Source organism: Medicago sativa, chromosome 7, assembly GCF_051527215.1.
Source record: "Medicago sativa cultivar Bolivia chromosome 7, Bolivia_mono, whole genome shotgun sequence".
NCBI classification, from domain to species: domain Eukaryota; kingdom Viridiplantae; phylum Streptophyta; class Magnoliopsida; order Fabales; family Fabaceae; genus Medicago; species Medicago sativa.
The window spans coordinates 46,112,501-46,139,052 of NC_140755.1; the positions used below are offsets into that span (position 1 = coordinate 46,112,501).

Genomic DNA, 26,552 nt, shown 5'->3' on the forward strand with positions numbered 1-26,552 from the left:
GGAGTTGTACCACTGAGACCTAAGCTAGGAGACTACGGGTTAGCCACTCATCGTGGTCAACTGACCCATACTTTTCAACCAGCTAACCCAGTTGCTTTCGACATCAAGACAACTGTCCTCAACGGTTTGAGGGACAAGCAATTTGATGGCACCGAAGCCATGAGCCCACATGAACACTTAAGCCGCTTTGCTGAAACATGTGAGTTTTGTGTACAACCAGCCACTGTGACCGATGCACAGAAGAAACTAAGGCTGTTTCCTTTCACCTTGACGGGAAGAGAGAAGGATTGGTTGTTAACAATACCCAATGGGACTGTTCAAACTTGGGAGGAGCTAGAGCTTAAGTTCCTCGAGAAATATTTCCCTATGTCTAAGTATTGGGGAAAGAAGATGGAGATCTCCAACTTCAAGCAAGGGGAGAATGAGTCGCTATATGATGCTTGGGAGCGATTCAACTTGCTTCTTAAAAGATGTCCAAACCACGAGTTCACCGAGAAACAATACCTCCAAATCTTCATTGAGGGGGTGACACCAAACACAAGAATATTCTTAGATGCTTCCGCGGGAGGTAGTCTCAAGAGCAAAACTGATCATGAAGTTCAGGCTTTGATAGAAAACATGGCTGGCAATGAGTATCGGGACCAAGCAAAGAAGAAAGAAAGAGGAGTGTTTGGGGTGAGTGAACAAACAGCAATTCTAGCTAACCAAGCAGCCATGAACAAACAAATCGAGGCTCTTACTAAGGAGTTTCAAGGGTTTACTTTGGCTCACAAGCAACAACAAGTGGCTGCAATCAAATGTGATCTATGTGGTGAAGAACATCCAAATGGTGAATGTGTTCCAGAAGGATCAAGTGAGGAAGCTAACTTCATGGGAGGCTATCAAAGGCAGAACCAATACTACAATTCAGGTATCAACAAGCATCCAAATCTCAGTTACTCAAATAACAACGCTTTGAACTCTCAGATGCTTGCTCCTCCACAACAACAAAGAAAGCCTTCAGCTCTTGAGGAAACTATGATGAACTTTATGAAGATGACTCAAGGTAACTTTGAGGAGATGAAGAAGAGTCAAGAAGCTGAAAGAAAGAATAATGAAGCCTCCAGGAAGATGCTAGAAACTCAACTTGGGCAATTAGCGAAGCAATTGGCTGAACAAAACAAAGGCGGATTCTCAGGTAATACTAAAGAAAATCCTAAGAACGAGTCTTGCAATGCTGTTGAATTGAGGAGCAAAAAGGTTTTGACACCTTTAGTTCCAAAAGCTCCAAAGAAAGTTGATGAAGTAGTGGTGGAGATGGAAAAAGATGGTGAAGTTGAAAAAGAAATTGAAAATGGTGTAGTTGAAAAGGAGAATGATCAAGGAGTAGTTGAAAATGAAAAGAAGAAGAAAAATAGAGGGAGATAAAAGTGAGAAATTGATAGATGAAGATTCAATCTTGAGGAAGTCGAAGAGTCAAATCCTGAAAGATGGAGATAAGCCACAAATTATTCCATCATATGTGAAGCTTCCTTACCCTCATCTAGAGAAGAAGAAAAAGAAGGAGGAAGGACAATTCAAGAAGTTCATGCAACTTATCTCACAACTTCAGGTGAATATTCCTTTCAGTGAAGCTCTTGATCAAATGCCTTTGTATGCCAAATTCATGAAAGATTTGCTAACGAGAAGAAGAAAGCCTAAAGATGATGAAAACATTTCTCTTTCCGAGAATTGTAGCGCCATTCTTCAAAAGAAGCGACCACCCAAGCTGAAAGATCCTGGTGCCTTTACCATCCCTTGTTCTATTGGACCGGTAAGTATCGGAAGAGCTCTATGTGATTTAGGGGCAAGTATCAACTTGATGCCCCTTTCAATGATGAAGAAGCTTGGATGTGGTGAGCCAAAACCAACACGAATGACCATTACTTTAGCTGATCGGTCAATCTCTTATCCTTTTGGTGTGCTTGAAGATGTGTTAGTAAAGGTGAATGATCTTGTATTTCCAGCAGACTTTGTTATCTTAGACATGGCTGAAGATGAAGATATGTCGCTCATCTTAGGAAGACATTTCCTTGCAACTGGTCGTGCTTTGATTGATGTTGAGATGGAAGGGCTAATGCTGAGGTTCCATAATGAGCAAGTGGTGTTCAATATCTTTGAAGCAATGAAACACCGAGAGGAAAACCCCAAGTGTTATCGGATTGATGTTGTTGAAGAAATAGTAGAAGACAACTCTCGTGAACCTCAACCACCACAACCTCTTGAAAGAGCAATTGTAAATTCTATAGAGAATTGTGAGCCTGATGAAGATCTTGAGGCGAATGATGGTGACAAGCCACTTGAAGCAAGTAGAGAACAGGTGCAACCGCCACCACCTGAAGACATCCTGGATGACAAGTATGGGGGATCGGGAACTTTGAATAAAGGAAGAGAAAAGTCTACTTCCAATGGTCAATTTGGTATATATGCTTACAGAAAAATGCCCTTTGGAATGCGTAATGGGCCTGCGACCTATCAATGGTGTATGCTTTCCATCTTCTCGGACACAATAGAGAGGGTTAGGAATTATTGTGACAAGAGATTGGTAAGGAACACTTCAACTGATAACGCAATGGAGCGGAGGAAGCCTGGTAAACAACAAGAGCAACCTACCGAAAGCAAGGGTAGGACTTATTTTGAATGATCCTTAGGGGTCATCAGAAGTCAAGCTAGTGACGGTAAAGAAGCGCTTGATGGGAGGCAACCCACATTTAAATTTCAGGTAGTATTTCTTATTTCTTTTTTTTTTATTGCTTTCAAATATTCAAAAACACAAAAAGATTTTAGCTGAAACAAACAGAGGAAAGAAATTTTTTTGTTTTCCAATACTGTGCAAATCGTGACACGTTTTGGGCAAAACGTGACACGATTTGCCCCCCCTCTGAAGCTCCTCTCAGAAATTTTTCTAAGTTAAAAAGGTGCCCATTCGACATTTTCAAAAACGTGTCACGATGCTGAAATCGTGACACGATTTTTGGCACCTAAACTTTTTTCTAAGTCTCAAACTGGTGCATTTCGACATTGAGAAATCGTGACACGTTGGCCAAAACGTGACACGATTTATGGGCATGAAATTTTTCAAAAATGAGAAATCGTGACACGTTTTGCCCAAACGTGACACGATTTTGGTGGTTTTCAAATTCTGACCGTTACAAAACCAAATCGTGACACGTTTTTGGCCAAACGTGAGACGATTTTCCCAGCCTATAAATAAACCCAACACGATTTTCATTCCATCCACTTCCAAAAGTAACAAAACTCTGCCAAAATTTTCCCAGAACCCTAACCTACGATTGTCTAACCCTTTTCTACCAAAAATCTTCATCTTTTCATCTTCCAATCACCAAACCATCACCATAAACCTTCATCATCACCAACAAACAACCCATCTCCATCATCTTCATCTTAACCCTAACCCTAGTATTCACTTTTCCACAAAACCTAACCTTGAATCCAAACCCTAACCATAATCATGGTTGAAACACGTAACAAAGGTCAAGCATCTACCCAAAAAGCCACCAAGAAATCCAAAACCGATAACCCTAGAAAGAAACCGGTCAAACCTAAGTCTACCAATGAACCACCACCATCTGTGAACCACCGCTTTTTAAACTCACAAGCCCGTGACCACTTCAAAGACATCAAGCATTACAGAGTGATTCCGGAGAGGGCCTTCTTGCTCCCAAAATTGTTGAAGAATCCCGAGTTTGAGCAAGCCCTAACTGCTCGGGATTGGCATGGTTTAAATGGGATGATTTTCGAGCAAGCTAACAAGACATTGGCCCTAGAGTTTTATGCTAATGCCCGGTTCTCCGGGAGAAGGTATGGATCTTATGTATGTGGGAAAGACATTGACTTCTCACCTGAGGCGATCAATAACTTGCTGAAGATTGTTCCACCGAAGCAATGTGATGTGAAGAGGAGAAGGGAAACTTGTGGTAATTGGAATGATGAAGCTTGGGAAGAATTGCTATTGCAGATGTATGCAGAGGGGGCTACTTGGAAAGGAGGGAAGCGGATGCTGTTGAAGTCTGACTTCAAGCCGGTCTCTAAAGCTTGGGCATCATTGGTGGTGCAAACACTGGAGGGCACCTCATGTTCTTCTGAAATTCCATTGGTGCGAGTCCACACGATCGCGGCTATTATGGATGGTGCTCCTATTAATGTTGGTGAGTTGATCGCCAATAATATTGCTGATTTTGCTACAGGTAACAAGAAGGTTTTGCCTCACCTAAGCCTTATTTGCTGGCTTTGTGAGGAAGCCGACTGTGATCTTTTTGCCAATGATTTGGATGCTCCAATGATGAAGCCTATCACCGACACATACATGGAGGGGTTTATGAAGGACTACCAGGAGCGCATGCAGGATCTTATGGCAGCAGAAGGGCAACCACAACCACAGCCACAGCCCCAGGCACAGCCACCTCCACCTCAGTTTGTTCATGGAGAGGGGAGCAGCCAGCAGGGTGCCTATGCACCTATTCATCCTATGATGCTGGACTACATGTTCGGCCATGCCAACTGGATGAATGAGGTGTCAGATCAGGAGTATTGGAACCGTCCGAGGTTTGGTCAGGAGTTCACTGAGGCGGTATGCCTCAACAGGAGGAAGATGACTGGGTCGTTCGAGCGCTTTGATGGGTCCGAGGAGGCTATGGACCATTACTTTGATGTCACCAGAGGTCGAGCTCAGGATAGAGAGCAGGAGATCCGAGCTGACTTTGCTGCTGGTGGAGCTTAGTCTAGGCAGCACTTTGGGGAGGATACCTATGCAGAGGAGGACCCCAAAACTTGGATTCCGGAGGACCAGATGCATGATTGAGTGGGCTACTGATGGCCATTCTTTTGTATTTTTCTGTTTTTGTTTCAGCACTTTGGTTATGTAACTTTAATTTTATGTTCGAACAATTTTAATTGTTTTTAATTAAGTTTAACTCGGTTTTACCCCCGTTTATGTAATTATTCCTGCACTTGTTTATTATTGATGAATTTGTTTGTTTAGTTGATTTTTTACAGTTTCATAACAAATAGTTGTTCAAGTGGTATTCCAAAAGTTCAAAAGGATGAGTGACTTGGTTTTCAAAGGCGAAGTGTACGGCGTTGCTAGGTAGTCACATACTCCCAGAAATCTCAGCCATAAGGTTCATTGCCATATTTTGTTTTTCAATTTACTTATATTTAGATTAGTTTTCCATGCAACTACATTTCTAGAACTTGCATTGTTTCTCTATTATTGATTGGTCTTTGTTAATTACACACTGAGGCAAAAGTGCTTGGTCCTGTGAGCCTTTTGAAGCCTACCCTGATTATAATTGTTACATTTTATCCTTTTCTTAGCCACTTTAAGCCGGTAGGATTAGAACTTTTTATTCGGTGACAAACTACATTACAAACTTAGAGACTTTTAGGACTTGTCCCTTATTGTTTTTCTGAGTTAGGCATTGTAGAATGTTGCTAATAATTAAGTTTGGGGTTGCTATTGGAATTTGCAACCAATTAAGTTTGGGGTGGGGGTACTAGAGAATAAGAGAACAAAAAGAAAAAGAATTGTCATGCAAAATGCAAAAATACACTCAAAAAAAATAATGGTGTATGAAAAAAAAAATGAAAATGAATGATGAAAAAGGGACCAAACTTTGAACATCCGAGTAACTTCAAACTCGATTGTCCCTAATGTTATGAATATTCTCTAGTACCTTTGAAATTGTTGTTCTATTAGGTGAATGAATGTGTTGGATTTAATTTGTGCTTTAACTTCCGTAGGAATGCCTAACTCAAATATTGTGTAGTCTACTTATCCAAATATATCCCACCTTCCACCTAAGCCCCGTTATAACCCTAAAGACCTCAAAAGTGTGTAATGATATTAACTTTGATTGATTTTTAGAAACTTTTCAAGCTTATGGTAATATGTAGACCTGCATGTCGACTGGTAGAACCCTATTTCAATTATTTGCGTGGAGTTGTGAATTGGTGGATGCATACAAGTCAAACTAGCTCATCTTTAGCTAGTAAGGTGTTGAACTTTTGGGTACTACTGCTTGAATAGGTAATTGTTATTTTACTGTCGATTGTCAGCTTTGCAAGTAAATTCCTTGAGGACAAGGAATGGTTTAAGTTTGGGGTTGTGATGACATCTTGTCATTACGTAATTTTATATGTATTTTAGCACAAAAATGGAGTTCACAAGGAGACTTATGCAACAAAAGAGCAGAAAAACTGAAGAAAATACAAAGAAAGAAAACGTGTCACGATTTATCAGAAACGTGACACGATTTGAGAAGCTTCAGAAAGGTTTGGTTCGACATTATGAAAACGTGTCACGATTGGTAAAACGTGACACGATTTGGTGAAACCCTAATTCAGTTTCTTGCTCCAGAAGGTAAAAACGTGTCACGATTCACTTAAAACATGACACGATTTGGGCGATATTCTGTGCCTATTTATGCTGGAGTCTATTCCAAAAACAAGGGTTACGAATTCTAGAGAGCCAAGTGCGATTTTGCAACTACAAGGAGGACCAGGAGGACGATTTCTTCATCTTCCAACCACTTTGTGTATGTTTTATTACCTCTAATGATTATGTTATTTGTAAACACTATTATGAGTAGCTAAATTCATTAGAGGTTAGGTCTGAGATGATTCGTTGTAACCCTAATTGAGATATTATGTTGTGAAACTCTATTTATTGTGAATGATATTCTAGTCTTTATTCAATTCAATTGTTCTTAATGCTTTTTATATCCTTATCAAATATAAATATGATTTAGTGAGAATGAATGACTACTGACCATAGCTTTCTACTTAGACCTATTGAATTGTTCTAATAAACATGGTTAGTCTAGGAATGGATAATCGTTTATTAGTGATATTAGGTTAACGTGCTTTAAACCTTCAAAGATTATTAGACCACCTAAGGGATTAGGGGCTGTAGTTTAAGAAGAGGGTCCTAACTCAAGGGATTGATTATGACTATTTTGTTAACTATCGTGGGATTAGAAGATCATTCATACGAATAGGTGCAGCGTAACAATTAGGGGAACATCGATGATTCGAAAGACCTAAACTCATCTCTCTCTTATTCTTGAAAACCAATTTATTTTCAGCAATTACTTTTATGCAATCAAACCAATCTACTGCCTAGTGGCAAATCAAAATAACTTTTATACATCCTAAAATACAACGTAGTTGAATTATTGAGATTAAAAACAGTCCTCGTGGGATCGATATTTTTACTACTTCGATAGTATTTGGTGCACTTGCCAAACGCCTATCACAAACCTTATATATTTATGAGATAAAGAGATAAGAAATCATACTGATACTATTGTGAAGAGGAGAACAGTTAAAATCAATAGACCCATCTGGACAATTATCATAATAGCACAAATCAACATGTTTATCCATATATTCACTCGAACAATTTCCTTCATTTCCCAAACAATTTAAACATTTCTCACTCACACTGTATTCCACCTCAAATCCCTTATCCAAACCTCTTTGAAGATAATCAAAAAAACCAATTTCATCAGGAAGATCTATTAATATTCTCACATCTCTTCTGATATAGATTTTCGTCAAACTGCTCATGGGAATAAAAAAAAGGATTGTGAGATCCACAAAGAGATTTTTTAAGTAAATTTTGAGAGACATTATAAGTACAATTGTAGTATATGAGTGTGAAGGTGACATTTGGGAGGTACTTAAACAGATTTGGAAACAAATAAGTATCATTAAGTTGAGGAGAACAAAGATTTTGATCAAGGTCTGTTCTCTTGAATTTGATGGTGTGATTTTGTGCTTTAATATCAAGTACTGTGAAATTTTGTGATGATAATAGAATGGAAGTAATATTGTTATCGCAGTTAAGGTAAAATGGGTTGCCGCCGCCGCAGTGAAAAGGACGTTTTTGTCCCCATAATGGATATGAGATGTTGGAAATATTTCCACAGTTGTAGGAATGGTGGACATCTTTACACCTGACCTTGTAGTATCGTAAACTGGTTGAGAGTGGGATTGTGTTGGAAAAGAGGTGATTATTACCAATAAGAATTAAAATAACAAAGAGATGTATATAATATTTGGGAACATAGTTGAGATTGAGAACATGGAAGAAAAGAAAGAATTTATTTTGTTGTTATGAAATGAGGTTTAGTATTTACTCCCTCCGTTTCAAAATGAGTGTCGCTTTAGCCAAAAAAATTGTTTCAAAATGAATGTCACTTTCGGTTTTCAATACAATAATAACTCTTTCTTTTCAATTGTACCTTTCAATTAATACTATGTTACACTACTTCTAAAGTATTATTTTTTCTTTAATGAAAAACAAACCAATAGTTGATTAAGATAATTTGGTAAAATTGCTATGACATTTGATTACTTTATTCCGTTCCTTAATCTGTGTGCAATTGGCTAAAGCGACACTCATTTTGAAACGGAGGGAGTATTAGATAGAAGCAGTTTAGTGCATGATTCTCATGTGGGTCTATTTAGTCAACAAACACAACGCGGGAAATTATGTTTATTTACAAAAATCAACGAACGTAATAATCTTTTGTGAAAACTAGAAATTATAAGAAGATTATTTTCTTTTGGTAGGACTCTCTCTTTCATACAATAGGACCATAAGAGGATTTGATGAGATTTGATGCTTGTGTATTCCTAGGGTTAGATTCAAACCCAATAACTCATAACCTCTATCCTTAAAAAAAAAAAAAAAAACTCATAGCCTCTGGTTAAATTGGAAGGGATTCATTACCATCTCATCCAAGTGATATTGGATGACAAGTCTTTTTTTTTTTTTTTTATGGTGGCCGGAGTTCGAATCCCGGGCCTTGCATATATTATTCATTGTCCCTACCAACTGAGTTAAGCTCGCGAGTCTATTATTAATAACATCATTATTAAAATTGATTATATAAATATAGAAATTTTTGTTCTTTTTAAATACAATCCTACCATTTAATTCTAATGATTTATTTTTTTATTGTTTATCCTTCATTTAACACCAGTTTAAATTATAAAACTCAACCTAACTTTTATCAAATTTAATAGATAATTGCTAATGAAAGTTTACTTAGGCTTTGTTTGCGAGTTTGGAGGGAAAAGGAGGGGTGGGTTTGGAAAAAAAAAAGTAAAGAATTTTTTTTTTGACCGAAACAAAGTTAACTAATATCATTAATCAACTAATGTTCAATACAAGAAGGATAAGAATCAAAAATAAGGTGACTAGCCCAAGAACAGGTCGCCCTAGCTAAACTATGAGCAACCATGTTCGCTTGTCTCCTAACAAACTTCACCTCAAAGTTGGAATGTAAAGATAACTGATAAATAATACTAGAAACAATAGCATAGAATTCCGAATCACCATGGCCCGAAGCTGATAAAGCTTGCACTAGAGTAGATGAGTCGGACTCGAAGACAACCCGGTCCCATTTGTTCGCATCAGCATAGTGAAGAGCCTCGAGTAAGGCTACTGCCTCCCCCTCCAAAACTGTCATATTTGCTCGCTGCCATTTCGTTTGAGCACGAATAAATTGCCCGCGGGAGTCTCTAACACAACACGCAAAAGATGTACTATGGTTACGGTCATGGAACGCGGCATCCACATTGCACTTCAACCATGTCTCGCGTGGTTTCTCCCAACCTGAGCTGTTACCTTGCACTCTATTCTGCCCGTGTTGCACAACCGGTTGTGGGGAATGTTTATGAACCTCCTGCCATTGCTGCCATGCATCTAATGCGGTCCTCCCAATGCTTGTTGAAGTATGATAAGTGGCATTCCAAATGACATCATTACGTGCATTCCAAATTTGCCAAAGAAGTGAAGCCACCCGACCAGCAATGTCTCGGCTTTCGGAACGACATATATCAAAAACAAAATCTGTCAAACTGCTCACAGTTCCAACTCGCGGTTGCAGCACAGTCGAAAGCCCTGCCCAATACCAACTCTCGCGCGCCACCGTACAACCCACAAAAGCATGCCAATCATCCTCAACAACCATATCACACCATGGACATATCACCTCACATTGTACATGCCGTGATTGTAGTCGGAGACGCGTCAGAACACATCCTCTGCAAATCCTCCATAGCAAATTACGTGCTTTGTGAGGGGAATTCACATTCCAAATTCCATGCCACTCACCTTCAACATGGAACCGATCAGTATGTAACAACTCAATCATAGCCAGTTTATAACCAGTCTTAACAGTATACCTCCCGTTACGTTCCATCATCCACACTATTTTATCATTCTGAACTTCAGCAAAGAGTGGTGTGTCGAGAATAGCTTGCACCATATCATCTAGAAAGAGAGAATCAAGCTTAGCAATATCCCAAACTCGTTCCTCGTCAACTATCAAATCAGACACACGTAAACTATGCACACCCTGACTTTGTGGAGATTGAATCCAGCTACCATGAACACCTCGAACCCATGGATCATTCATCACGCTGACTTGCTGCCCATTTCCAATTGTCCACCTACATCCATATAAAAGTAACTGACGCGAATTCCAAATACTCCGCCACGCAAAGCTCGGGTTATGTCCTAGTTTAGCACTCAAAAATGAGGAGCGTGGAAAGTACCTCGATTTAAAGACTCTAGCAACCAGAGATTCAGGTTTAGACAGAAAGCTCCATCCTTGCTTAGCTACCATAGCGAGATTAAAAGCTTTGAAATTCTGAAACCCCATTCCACCAAATTCTTTGGGGCATGCCACACGCTCCCATGCCATCCATTTAATCCCTCGATTGTTACTCCTTCCTCCCCACCAAAACGCATTGATCATCTTTTCAATATCATCTATGATTGAATTTGGCAAAAGATAAATACTCATTATGTATGAAGGAATAGATTGTAACACAAATTTGATCATAACTTCCTTTCCCGCCTTCGATAATTCTCGTCCCCTCCATGCATTTATTCGTTTCCAAATACGATCCTTGATAAAAGAAAAAACAGACCTCTTATCTCTACCAATCATGGAAGGTAACCCCAAATACTTTCCTGTACCCATCACATGTCGGACACCAATAATGTGTGACAAATCCTTTTGCGCCGCCTCACTCATATTGCGACTAAAAAACACCTCAGACTTTGATAAGTTAATTTCTTGTCCAGATGCTACCTCATAAGTGTTAAGAATAGTGAGTAAACATTATGCTTCCACCACATTGGCCCTGCAAAACAAGAAACAATCGTCTGCAAACAACATATGAGACACCACTGGTGCACCGCGACATACTTGTACCCCATGAATATCACCTCTATTAATTGCCAAAAAGTAAAGAATAAGTGGAAGAAATAGAGGAAATTAGGAAGCGTGACTTTGGGGGGCTTATTTTTCTTCAAAATATAAAACCCACCTCATTGAGGGAACTAAAAAATTGTATTGGAGGAGAGTTTTGGGGGGTTTGGGAGGGTTTATATGAATTCTTCAAATTTAATATATGTTTTTATAATATTCTTAAAATTAAAAATATATTAATAATAAGCATTAATTTATCAATCTCTAAAAAAATACTCTTTCAAAAAATGTGAAAATTTTCTCCAATATTTCTATTCCCTCAAAGTCTTTCCTTCCCTTCCTCTCCAAACTCCCAAATAAAGCCTTAGTTGATAAGTAGTTGATTCATGAAAAAGGTTGTGGGCTTAATTGTCATTGTCAATGTGAGGACGTATTTGGTGGGTGATTTGTATGTACTTTTATAAACGCTCTTTGAGCTTAAGTCTTGCCTTGGCGCTTGGTGAGTACCCGGAGCTCACCTAAACTTTCTATAACCAAAATTTTTAATGGATAATTCATTTTTCAAATAATAAATTTCCAGAGAAAATTTGAAAGAATCCTTTAACTAAAATTAAATTACTTGTTTTAATCAATTTTATATATAAGAAATTATTTTTTTTTACATGTGCCCATAAGTTTTATGTGCAAAAGGCTCTTTATTTTTATTTTTTTCATGCTAAAATCCTCAATGTTTTCTGCTCAGCAGCAGGAGGAAGAGGAGAAACAATTATTGTTTGTGGGTTATGTTGACATTAAAATGATGGAAATAAATTCTCTAAAGCAACTTTGTCATATAATTTTTTTTTGTCCCGTAATTCGATCTAATTCAGTGACAAAGATCATTTAAAATTGATTTTGTTATTGTATTGTTTTAAGATTCTGATTTTAATTTAACGGATGAAATTGTCTAATGCGTGTAAATGTGTGCTTCTCTTACAGTAGGGAATTCGGATCCCAAAATATAAAACAATTATTGTCATGGCCATATAGTCAAGGAAGGAGGCTGGTCAATTGTGAAATCACTACTCTCTTTCCTATTTCATAAAAAATATGGTGGCCACGGAACAAAGAAAATGGAATCCAAAACCAGGTCAACACATTTTATGTAGTCTCTATTTTATGTTTGTTTTTTCCTTAGTTGATTTGTCTTTTTAAGTTTTAAAGTACAGTTAGATAATATAATAGTTTTGGGAGCACTGGGAGCTATTGGGAATCCATTAACATCACGATTGTGTTGTGTTGGGGCGCAGGGAAGTAGGGGTTTTGGTTCCCTAGTGCATCAGTTTTTTACTACTGTTTTTGAGCTGTGAAGTATGGTTATGTTTCTTTAACAGGGAGTGCTTAGTTTTGGAAAAGCTTTTCTTTGGATGGTTTTTTGCAGGGTCCTGCTTCACTGTTGGTTTTTAGAATTTTGAGCTGCGGCTGTTTGGTGTGACCATAGTCACATAATTCGCGGTTCGTTCCGGTACGCGGTACGGGTACGGGTTCGCGGTACGCGACAGGAGAAGAATTCGGTACGTATAGGGGTATACAGCTTCGGTACGCTCCCGGTTCGTAGTAGTAATAATACCTAAATAAATATAGTGAGCTATAAAAAAAAAGTATTTTTTTTACCTAATTTCTTCTACCAAGTTTCTCACTCTCCACTCTTTGTTCATGTTCTTCTCACTCAGTCTTCAACTCATGGTGATTCATTTTATATTTACTTTGTAGTCTAAACCTTTTTTTCAACCAATCCATGCTTTGGTACGCTTGGTTCGCTGGTTTGTGCGTACCAATACGCCGAAGTACCCGAATTCGGTACTCACGTACCAATTCGCAATTCTCCCTTGATTACAAGAATTATGTGACTATGGGTGTGACCCTCCTTTTACTGGTTTTGTGTATTGGTTCGGGTGTTCCGCCTATATATGGCATCCAGTTTTAGGTTGTATTCCGTTTTTCTTTGCCGGCTCTCGTACTTCTTGTGTAGGTCAAGCATAATAATATTTGCTGTTTCAAAAAAAATATTAACATCATGATTAGAATAAGGTCAAATTTGTAAAAAAAAAAAAACAGAGAGAGAAGAATAAGGTCAGATTAGGCATTGGTGTGTTTACCGCAGTTTTTTTCCTTCCTTTATGCAAGATAAATGAATTCATTTAGCTTAGAGTTAGGGAAGCTCGCGTTAGAGAAGCGGTTTAGTTTCGATTGATTATGAGACAAAAAGTCATTTAATCTAAAAATTCAAAGAACTCATTTGGGTTGGCACAATGGTATTGGATTAGGACCTGAGAGTGTACTCATCTTCAAGGTGTTCGATTCTCTCCGATACCAATTTGAATGGACAAATTTAGCTTCTTGAAAAAATCTAAAAATTTAACTACTTGTGGTTCCATGGTTCCGTTTGAATCATTTCTGAAAAAAGGTGTCGCCACGGTAATGAGTTTGATTGTGGAGGTCTATATGGGTGTGGTTATGGTGCATAAGGAGATCCTTATGCACCGTGCATAATTGCTTTCTACACCCAACATAATTGCTTTCTACACCTCAAGTGAAAGCTTAATTCTAATAAGTAGAGGTGTCAATAGAGCTCCAAATTTCAAAGCCCACTTAAAAAAGCTCCCACCAAGCCCACTAAATTAAAGCCCCATATTATAATTTTTTTCTTAACAATTTATTTATGCAAAATAGTTTATTCGAAATAGTTTATTTATGCAAAACAACTTATTAGAATGATTTTTTAAAAACCACTTATTCAAAACAACTTATTTATGCAAAACAACTTATTCCGATCTCATTTTAAAAAGCAACTTATTCAAAACAGCTTATTTATGCAAAACAGCTTATTCGAAACAACTTATTAGGATCACTTTTTTTAAAACCGCTTATTCAAAACAACTTATTTATGCAAAACAACTTATTTGTGCAAAACAGCTTGTTTATACAAAACAGCTTATTCCGATTTCATTTAAAAAAACAACTTATACAAAACAACTTATTTATGCAAAACAACATATTTATGCAAAACAACTTATTCAAAACAGCTTATTTATGCAAAACAGCTTATTCGAAACAACTTATTTATACAAAACAGCTTATTTGTGCAAAACAGCTTATTTATACAAAACAGCTTATTCCGATTTCATTTTAAAAAACAACTTATTCAAAACAACTTATTTATGCAAAACAACATATTTATGCAAAACAACTTATTCAAAACAGCTTATTTATGCAAAACAGCTTATTCGAAACAACTTATTTACACAAAATAGCTTATTTGTGCAAAACAGCTTATTCAAAACAACTTATTTATACAAAATAACTTATTTGTGCGAAACAGCTTATTCAAAACAGCTTATTTATACAAAACAACTCATTCTGATTTCATTTTAAAAAACAACTTATTCAAAACAACTTATTTATGCAAAACAACATATTTATGCAAAACAACTTATTCAAAACAGCTTATTTATGCAAAACAGCTTATTCGAAACAACTTATTTATACAAAATAGCATATTTGTGCAAAACAGCTTATTCAAAACAACTTATTTATACAAAACAACTTATTTATACAAAACAGCTTATTCCGATTTCATTTTAAAAAACAACTTATTCAAAACAACTTATATATGCAAAACAACATATTTATGCAAAACAACTTATTCAAAACAACTTATTTCTGCAAAACAGCTTATTCGAAACAACTTATTTATACAAAACAACTTATTTGTGCAAAACAGCTTATTCAAAACAGCTTATTTATACAAAACAACTTATTCCGATTTCATTTTAAAAAATAACTTATTCAAAACAACTTATTTATGCAAAACAACATATTTATGCAAAAACAACTTATTCAAAACAGCTTATTTATGCAAAACAGCTTATTCGAAACAACTTATTTATACAAAATAGCTTATTTGTGCAAAACAGCTTAATCGAAACAACTTATTTATACAAAACAGCTTATTTGTGCAAAACAGCTTATTTATACAAAACAGCTTATTCCGATTTCATTTTAAAAAACAACTTATTCAAAACAACTTATATATGCAAAACAACATATTTACGCAAAACAACTTATTCAAAACAGCTTATTTATGCAAAACAAATTATTCAAAACAGCTTATTTATTCAAAACAGCTTATTCGAAACAACTTATTTATACAAAACAGCTTATTTGTGCAAAACTGCTTATTTATACAAAACAGCTTATTCCGATTTCATTTTAAAAAACAACTTATTCAAAACAACTTATATATGCAAAACAACATATTTACGCAAAACAACTTATTCAAAACAGCTTATTTAAGCAAAACAGCTTATTCGAAACAACTTATTTATACAAAATAGCTTATTTGTGCAAAACAGCTTATTCAAAACAACTTATTTATACAAAACAGCTTATTTGTGCAAAACAGCTTATTTATAAAAAACAGCTTATTCCGATTTCATTTTAAAAAACAACTTATTCAAAACAACTTATATATGCAAAACAACATATTTATGCAAAACAACTTATTCAAAACAGCTTATTTATGCAAAACAGCTTATTCGAAACAACTTATTTATACAAAATAGCTTATTTGTGCAAAACAGCTTATTCAAAACAACTTATTTATACAAAACAGCTTATTTGTGCAAAACAGCTTATTCAAAACAGCTTATTTATACAAAACAGCTTATTCAAAAAAACTTATTTATATAAAATAGCTTATTTGTGCAAAACAGCTTATTCAAAACAACTTATTTATACAAAACAGCTTGTTTGTGCAAAACAGCTATTTTGCACAAAATAAGCTGTTTTGAATAAGCTTTTTATGAGTTAGAGAGAGAAATGAGTATGGATTATGAGTTTCTTTACTGGAACGTTGTTTAACATGTTATACACTGAAATTATTACTGAAACCATAATTATGGTTTAATGGTTTTGATAATCATGTATGTGAAACCAAAATAAATGTGTAATGATTTTTAATGAAATTATTATTGTTAGATGGTTTTGAATAATGATTAAGATGTTATACACTGAAATTATTACTGAAACCATAATTATGGTTTAATGTGTTTGATAGTCTTCTATGAGAAACCAAAATAATTGCCTAATGGTTTTGCTATGGCTATGGTTTCTGTGAGTTGGTTTCAAAACCATTTTGCTGTGGAAATGGTTTCCGTGAGTTGTACTCCAAAACCATTTTGCAGTGAAAATGGTTTCCGTGAATTGTACTCCAAAACCATTTTGCAGTGAAAATGGTTTCCGTGAGTTAGACTCCAAAACCATTTTGGAGTGAAAATGGTTTCCGTGAGTAATGCTAACACCAGATCCGAACCGGATTGATCATAAACAACACAATTCATCACAACATTCTCAATAATTCATCAAATCCGAATTCCAGCTTATACCAACAGATTTCACATCGAATCGTTTCCCAATTCCAGTGAAAATGGTTTTGTAATAAAAAAATTGTGATAAACATTTAAATCATTATTAAGTAACCACTTAATAGTACACACTTATAACCTAATGTGAATTAATCAATAAGTAACCACTTTTTTGTAAAGCCTCGTCATCTCTCTTTTATTTCTTACGTTGTAAAACGAATTTCTGACTTTGTCTAAATATAATCGCGCTTTAATGGTTTTAATAGACTTGTATGTGAAAGAAAAATAATTGTCAAATGCTAAATAAAATAAAAGAATAGTGAAAATTATTATTGACAAATGATTTTAAATAAAAACTATTACTGAAACCATAAGTGTGGTTTAATGGTTTTGATAGTGTTCTACACGAAACCAAACTAATTGTTTAATGGTTTTGCTATGGGTATGGTTTCTGTGAGTTGTACTCCAAAACCATTAGATGTACTTAATGGTTTTCTTTGATCCAACATGGTGCATATCACAATCAAAAATAAAAAACATATGGAATTTTCTAACCATAACAGAACATTTTCAAAACCATCAGATTCAGGCACCAACTTTGAATTCTTAGCAACAGAATCACAATTCTCAGAAAAATTCCCAATTTGATTTCGACAATTTCTCAAACCAAGTCCATCATCAATTTTCCCAAATTCAAATCAATCCCTAATCCCTCCAACTCATTACTCCCAATTCTCCTCCTCTTCAACGTCGTCCTTTCACAATCAACGTCGTCCTTTTTCTTCCAAAAATCAAGAATGCAAAGGAACTTGAAAATCTCCAGCAAACTTCATCACCAAACCAATCAAACCCATCATCTATATGTAACCAAAATTGAAAATCATATCAAGATTCGAATTCAAACACAAAATCATCGGTAGTAACAGTTGACAAATTCCTGAAAGGATGGGACCTGAGAATTGAACCAAAACAAGTGAATGAAATAAAAGTGAAGAAAATATGAATTTCAATCAAAACAGAACACAGTAACATACATTTGATTTTCTCAATGCGTCTCTTGATTTCTTGTGAACAAGCTTCACAATACATGTGAACTTTCAGAATCACTATCATAACCTTAGGCTGCACCATATAATAAAATAAAAATGATAAAAATGATCCATCACAGATTCAGATAAATTTAAAAAGAAAAAAAAATAATTAATTAACCTCTTCAGCTTTCTTTTCTTCCTCTGGCTTAGGTTTCTCTTTCTCTTCAATTTTTTTCTCTTGTTCTGAAGGTGGTTTTGGGATCGGAGAAAGAAGCTCAACTTGTCTATGACTCTTCCTCTGAACTCTTTCAAGAACCTTCAATGGATTCGCTTTTTCTCCTTTAACAACAACCTTGTGAGATTTGCAATCAGTAACCACATCTTCATAATTATAAATCTACACGAATTCACGCATAGCGTTCCGCAATTCAAAATTGAAATCTCTACAAATTCACAATCACGTAAACTTGTCACGAATTACAATACACACATACCTCAGAAGAATAGGGATGATCTGCAATTCCGTTTGGGATCGGCAACCTAGGAAACGAATAAGCTGTTTGTGCAAAAGAGCTTATTTTGTGCAAAATAGCTTATTTTGTGCAAAATAGCTTATTTTGTGCAAAATAGCTGTTTTGCACAAATAAGTTGTTTTGTATAAATAAGCTGTTTTGCACAAATACGCTGTTTTGTATAAATAAGTTGTTTCGAATAAGCTGTTTTGCATAAATAAACTGTTTTGAATAAGTAGTTTTGCATAAATAAGTTGTTTTGAATAAGTTGTTTTTAAAATGAAATTGGAATAAGCTGTTTTGTATAAATAAGCTGTTTTGAATAAGCTGTTTTGCACAAATAAGCTGTTTTGTATAAATAAGTTGTTTTGAATAAGCTGTTTTGCACAAATAAGCTATTTTGTATAAATAAGTTGTTTCGAATAAGCAGTTTTGTATAAATAAGCTGTTTTGAATAAGCTATTTTGCACAAATACGCTATTTTGTATAAATAAGTTGTTTCGAATAAGCTGTTTTGCATAAATAAACTGTTTTGAATAAGTTGTTTTGCATAAATATGTTGTTTTGCATAAATAAGTTGTTTTGAATAAGTTGTTTTTAAAATGAAATTGGAATAAGCTGTTTTGTATAAATAAGCTGTTTTGAATAAGCTGTTTTGCACAAATAAGCTGTTTTGTATAAATAAGTTGTTTTTAATAAGCTGTTTTGCACAAATAAGCTCTTTTGTATAAATAAGTTGTTTCAAATAAGCTGTTTTGCATAAATAAGTTGTTTTGAATAAGTTGTTTTGCATAAATATGTTGTTTTGCATAAATAAGTTGTTGTGAATAAGTTGTTTTTTAAAATGAAATCGGAATAAGTTGTTTTGTATAAATAAGTTGTTTTGCACAAATAAGCTGTTTTGTATAAATAAGTTGTTTTGAATAAGTTGTTTTGCACAAATAAGCTATTTTGTATAAATAAGTTGTTTCGAATAAGCTGTTTTGCATAAATAAGCTGTTTTGAGTAAGTTGTTTTGCATAAATATGTTGTTTTGCATAAATAAGTTGTTTTGAATAAGTTGTTTTTTAAAATGAAATCGGAATAAGCTGTTTTGTATAAATAAGCTGTTTTGAATAAGCTGTTTTGAACAAATAAGCTGTTTTGCATAAATAAGCTGTTTTGAATAAGCGGTTTTAAAAAAAGTGGTCCTAATAAGTTGTTTCGAATAAGCTGTTTTGCATAAATAAGCTATTTTGAATAAGTTAGTTTTTAAAATTAATCGGAATAAGCTGTTTTGTATAAATAAGTTGTTTTGAATAAGCTGTTTTGCACAAATAAGCTGTTTTGTATAAATAAGTTGTTTTGAATAAGCTGTTTAGCACAAATAAGCTCTTTTGTATAAATAAGTTGTTTCAAATAAGCTGTTTTGCATAAATAAGCTGTTTTGAATAAGTTGTTTTGCATAAATATGTTGTTTTGCATAAATAAGTTGTTTTGAATAAGTTGTTTTTTAAAATGAAATCGGAATAAGTTGTTTTGTATAAATAAGTTGTTTTGAATAAGCTGGTTTGCACAAATAAGCTATTTTGTATAAATAAGTTGTTTCGAATAAGCTGTTTTGCACAAATAAGCTATTTTGTATAAATAAGTTGTTTCGAATAAGCTGTTTTGCATAAATAAGCTGTTTTGAATAAGTTGTTTTGCATAAATATAAATATGTTGTTTTGCATAAATAAGTTGTTTTGAATAAGTTGTTTTTTAAAATGAAATCGGAATAAGCTGTTTTGTATAAATAAGCTGTTTTGAATAAGCTGTTTTGAACAAATAAGCTGTTTTGCATAAATAAGCTGTTTTGAATAAGCGGTTTTAAAAAAAGTGATCCTAATAAGTTGTTTCGAATAAGCTGTTTTGCATAAATAAGCTATTTTGAATAAGTTAGTTTTTAAAATTAATCGGAATAAGCTGTTTTGCATAAATAAGTTGTTTTGAATAAGCGGTTTTTAAAAAATCATTCTAATAAGTTGTTTTGCATAAATAAACTATTTCGAATAAGCTATTTTGCATAAATAAATTGTTCAGAAAAAAATTATAATATGGGGCTTTATTAGGCCCACAAATAAATAGATTTTATAGTGGACCCAAATAATTCTTTTCACTTGGGGTGTAGAAAGCAATTATGTTGGGTGTAGAAAGCAATTATGCACGGTGCATAAGGATGTCCTTATGCATAATAACTTTTGCCGCACATGAGCATGTGTCAGACACATGTTGACGTGCACAAAAATCAAAATTTTTTATTTTAAGAATTTGGGTCATTGAAAAGTAATACACACAACCCAAGCCAAGTTGGCCGATCGGACAACGGCAGAAGCCACATGGGTGTGGTGGTCATGTTGATTGTATTTCTCTCTGTCATTTACAAATGTGGGACACGCCATGAGTGCCATGCCTCCACTATATAAACACTTGTGTTCCAACAAATATTATGTCCAGTAACTAGTAACACACCATATCAAGAGCTCTTTTTTGATGTGGTTCTAGTCCCTTTGAACTTAACTAGAGAATGCAATTGCGTTAAATTTTTTTAGGAAGTGTTATATGGTCCATTGTAGTCTTATCTTACTCGAGAAATTAGTCTCAATGTTTTTTGTTTATATTTTTATTATATTACATTAAATTATTATTTTTACTCTGTCAAATCATTTACTAACGTTTTATATAATTTAAACATATTGATCTACATCAATTATTGATGTATTTTAAAGATATTATTATGGAATAGAAATTATATAGATGTTATATGAAGTTAGATTCTCTAATCTTATTGATATATTAATGATGAGTTGCTTTTAGAGGGATATATATGAATCATTTTCGGTATTTGTCGCCTAGCTCTTCTTGTTTTAAATGATTTCTTTTGAACATCCAATATTATTGAAAAAATCAAAATCCACTCGAGAAAAGTTGGACAGAACATAACAAAGAACAAATAAGCAATCCTCCAAAAACAAACAGGGACACAAATACAACAAGAAACCATAACCATAACAAGCCCCATGAAAACAACGCATGCCAAGTGCCAACAGTAGCCCTCTAAAATCTCCAAGCACAACCCCCAGTATGAAAACAATAGCAAGATGTTTTCTTAAATTCCAACACCACTCATAGAATAAACACGTTGCAAATTTCAACTTACTCGTACTCCAATACCAAGAAACCACCTTAGCTTGCTCCACCATCTCATCAACCTCCAAAACCTTATTGTCGAAAATTCTGTCATTTCTCGACTTCCAAATGATAAGCTTGCCAAATTAGCAAAGCAGTGTGTCTAAGATTCTTGGCGTGCACCTCATTCGTCCAACAATTAAGATGATCAAACAAATTTGGTGGCGTCATAAAATTGAATTGCATCCAGTTCATAACATAGAGCCGAGATAACTTCATAGCGAAGAAAAAGATGTACCGTTGTTTCCTCCTCACAACCACAAAAAAAAAAAAAAAAAAACTCTAAGAACTTTGTACATCCAAGAGGAGTTTCTTTGCAAGGTTAACTCTCATTGGCATACAATCAAGTAGTAAAGTCCAAGAGAAGGTCAAAACCTTTGACGGAGTCAGGTCCTCCAAATTTAGCGAAACACAATCTCCTCCTCTACATTCACCTCTTGTATGGACCACAAATTCTCTAGTAAATCGTAATACGACATTACCAAGAAAACCCCTTCCCCTCCTTCCAGCCTCCCTCGATCCAAACTTTCCCCAGCTAAAACTTCATCAAGCCTTTCTCGAAAACTTTGATCAAGATCCTCTTCCCAAACAAACAACCCCTATGCCAATAGAGAAACCACGGTTCTCCTTTACTTAGGCCTCGCCACAACTCCCCCACCATGCTATCTTTGTGATTGTATAATGAAAAGGGATGGGAAAGCCATCACGAAGATGCACATTTTCCAACCAAGTAAAAAGCCAAGAGGAAGTACCCATGCCATTTCCCATCTTTCTCATCAACTCCCTATTAAACCAATTTATTCAATTCCAAGTTCCACTGCCCAAGTCCACTCTCCTACTCACTAGTGGCCCGTATTTCCTCTCTAGAACTTTCTCCTAAAGCATATTCTCATCATGAAGAAGTCTCTATCTTCATTTAACAAAAAGACTAAGGTAAACCAATTTAATGTCTTTCACACCTAAACCTCCCCTACTCCTTAGTGACAAACTATCCTCCACTTCACCCAGAAAATTTTCCTTCCACCTACTACTCCGCCCCAAAGAAACTTTCTTTGAAGCCCAACAACTTTCTTAACCCCTCTAACCCGCATCTTCAAAAAGGAAATATTTTAAATCATATAAACACATCATCTAGAATCTTCCCTTCTGAATATACCTTCATTCATTTCAGCCATGCTAGTTCTACTTGTACCTGCAGCACCAGCAAATTTATTCTTTAATTTAGTAATTAGTAGAAAACATATTAGAGTTTATTTGACCGATTTGTAATGCATTTACATACACTATAACAACAGTTTAACACACATGTGATTTATTGCTTTATAAATACCAAAAAAGCATTATGTGCCCGTCTTTTCGCTCTTTTTATTATGTTAGTGTGTTTAAATTACAAAAAGTGTGTTTATATTTAGCATTTTCATATTATAACAAACTATACTTATCTTTTTTTAATGACATGAACAATATAACAAATATAATATAAATTCTTATCTTTTTGAATCACACTAACAATATAACATTTTTATATGCAAATTTGTCTAAGGGTATAATTGAAAGTGAAAAGATCAACCCAACATGATATATTCTCTTTATATACAGTATAGATAATAGAAAAAGATAAAAAACAATTATGATTAAAATAATGTAGTGTGGAAGACTTGCAACATAAATTTTATGAAACTGATGATTTTGGTAGTGATCTAGAAGGAGAAGAAAGAATTGGTTTTGGTGGTATTTCCAATGAATTCACATTGCCTTCTAACATTTCAATAACTCTACTCATTGCAGGTCTATCATTTGGAAGTGTTTGAATGCACCATAATCCTACAATGGTCATTCTCTTTGCGATATCATCTTCTGTGGCAATCACTTCATCGAGTCTCAAATCAGTGTCTTGATCAAACCTTTTGTATACCCAATCAGGAAAGTATTTCTCCCTTGTATGACTTGCATTGGCACTAATATTGTTTTTCCTTCCTCCGATCATTTCCAACAACATCATTCCGTAACTATAAACATCAGACTTGTACGAAACGCCTCCAAAATTTCTATTCCACAACTCAGGAGCTACATATCCCATTGTTCCTCTAGCACCTGACATCGAAATAATGCTTTCTTTCTTGAGACAAAGTCTTGCAAGTCCAAAATCTGATATCTTTGGACAAAAATTCTCATCTAATAAAATATTATGTGGTTTTATATCAAAATGTTAAATTCGAGTACTACATCCTCTATGCAGGTACTCCAACCCTCGAGCTATCCCTTTAGCAATTTCATAAAGAATATCCCAACTCAAAGATTGATAGGTTTCATGTTGCGCGTTGTAAATAAATTTGTCAAGCGAACCATTAGACATGAATTCATAGATCAGAGCTTTTTTGCGACCGCCAAAACAAAATCCAAGAAGGGCAACAACATTAACGTGAGAGGTTTTAGTAATGCTAGAAACATCGTTCATAAATTCTTCACCTTTGCCTTTGGATGCGTTCAATATCTTCACGGCCACAAGGCAGTCATTGAGTAGCTTTCCTTTGTATACTGTACCATAACCACCTTGTCCTAGTTTGACTTTGAAGTTGTTGGTCATTTTCTTGATATGCGAGAATTTGTATCGTCTTATAGTAAAATTTTCATTAGTTTTTAAGAATGCTTCGATGTCTTGGTTAATCTTTTTGTCTTGATTATTCTTTATGGACTTGTATGGGAAATATAAGATAGTGATGCATATCGATAATCCTACAAATGTTGCACCTGCAATTCCTGTTACGATTATGAAAAGATTTAGAAACTTTTATTTATATAAGCAATTTTGTGTAATTGAAACAATACAAAATTCCATAACTCTATGTAAGCAAACTTACATTGGCAGGCAAGGCATGTACATAAGGTTTGCCTAGTACATATTTAACGCTAATAGTTTGCTCATAAAAAAATAGTCCAAATTAGCGAGCAAGTAGCCCATTATGCCCAATTCGATTCATTGCGATTCTTTCGCACGTGTAGCTTTAAGATAGACCTTGAGTAGAATGAAGGATAACTATGTTATTAGAAACTGTCCAGAAGCCTGTTTAAATGACTATGATTATTAGCAAAGAAGTAATGGTTTATAAGTATTATTATGATGTTTTATGATGATTCTATTGACATGATTCATTCCTCAAATGATGATATGATATTCAAGCACTGTTATATGTTACATTTGTTGTTGTTTACTGCTGTTGACCATTTAATGTCACGAAGTTGTATAAGTCGGTCCAAGTTGTAAATATTTAAAAAGTTGTCCATGTTAATGGAATTATAAGATATGTTCATGATGTTGTCTAAGTTGTAGGAAGTTGAGTCCATTGTATACTCATTAAAGATGGGGGCTTGATGCCTGGAGCTTTTGCTCAAACTACGTTGGGGCTTGATGCCCTGGAGCTTTTGCTCACTTTTGTTGGGGGCTTGATGCCCTGGAGCCTATTTACGCTCATATATGTTGGGGGCTTGATGCCCTGAATGGTACCACATGCATTTGCATATCAAGAAGTTTTAAGATGATTTAAGATGATTAAGAGTTGCATTGTCAAGTTGAGTCGCATTGTCGAGTCAAGTGTTGAGTCGAATAAGAGGTTGATTAAGATTTATTGTTTATGAATTAATGATGATATTTGATTATGATTTATTGTTTATGATTTAATGATGATATTTGATTATGATTTAATATGATGCTAAGTGATAAATGTTTGATATGTTAACAATGTTTTATGTTGTTAAATGTATTTTGATGAATTATATGCTTAATATGTTGTTTGTGAAATCTCACCCCTTCTGCTTGAAAATGTTGCTCTTCGTATAAGTAACTTGCAGGTAATAAAGACTAGATGCGGTCGTGAGTGGACTCCTCACATTGTGTCCTTAGGTGCTCTGATACGTAACGTGATGGGACTTTGACTTAATTTCTATTCCTTACGTATTACTTATGGGATTTTTATGAATAAATGTTGAACAAGACTTATGAGATTTTATGATGAGGCCTGCATGCCAAAGACTTTTTACTGATGTTGAACTAATTCCGCTGCGAGGTTTTGAAATATTTATGTCAAATGATTTTTGAAGGATAAATTGTTATTTATTCAGTTTATGAATTTTTAAGAAGTGTATCATTCTGTTTAAAGTTGTTAAACTCTGATTTATATTTAAGAAATTTTTATGTTGGGAAAACGGGGTGTTACAATTGGTATCAGAGCAGGTCGGTCCATCCGGCCAAGTAGTTGAGTCGAGTAGTGTCGTTTAAAAGTTGGAATACTATTATTATGCTGTTCTGATTGTTAAGGTTGTGTCAATGAGTGGACTATTTTTTTATGTCAAGTAAATCATAGGAAAATCATAATTTGTCCATTATTTATTTCCACACATTCATTTAGTACCTAATTTTTTTTATCTCTCTTTCTATGGTATCACTAATTTATCATATCTATCACATTTTCGTTATCTCTTTGTCTCTCGAGGTGTATACACAATTACAATAGGGTGTCCATCCACGAAATAATTTTAATGTAGGGATCTCTGAAAAATAGTCCATATGTATATCCTTGTTATTTTGAGCAAAAAATAAATTTGATATGAACATTTGCTTATAATAGTGATCAGAGTATTTTTATTTAAAATTTCTGCTAAAATTAAACATTTTTCATTGCATCTTTAACTGTTTATTTGCGAGCTAACTATCAGGCATCTATTATACCCTTCATTTAAATTATTATTTTAAATCTTGTAAAAAAAGATTATTATTTTAATCACAAATTTATCTTTCGCATAATACTATTTAAATTTTTAATTAAAAAAATCAATTAAATTTCGTTATAATAGAAACAATTCAAGTATAATTGAAACAATAAAATTAAATCTTTATTTGATTATATTATATTCCAAAAAAAGCCAATGAGTCGAAGATCAGACATGGTGAATCAGTGAACCAAAGATGGTGACTCGATGATCGAACATGGTGAATGGTGATCGAAGACGCGAAGCTTCTGTTTGGGACGGTGAATGTAATATAAGCTTTGTAAAAAAAATAAAAAAAATAAGCTAAAATAAAATAGTAATAACTTGTTTTTTGTGGCATTTCAGTGGTATTTTTAATTC

General features: G+C 34.4%; 1 long non-coding RNA gene and 1 pseudogene across 1 annotated transcript; both read right to left on the minus strand.

The window, feature by feature from the left end:
- Positions 1 to 16,984: 16,984 nt before the first annotated feature.
- Positions 16,985 to 18,086, minus strand: LOC146906202 (uncharacterized). Its single transcript, XR_015018318.1, has 2 exons — positions 17,885 to 18,086; positions 16,985 to 17,797 (listed from the first exon to the last, which is right to left on the minus strand). It is a non-coding gene; the product is annotated as an uncharacterized LOC146906202 (long non-coding RNA).
- Positions 18,087 to 23,097: 5,011 nt separating this feature from the next.
- Positions 23,098 to 24,092, minus strand: LOC146906203 (PR5-like receptor kinase; annotated as a pseudogene).
- Between the last annotated feature and the right edge of the window lie 2,460 nt (positions 24,093 to 26,552).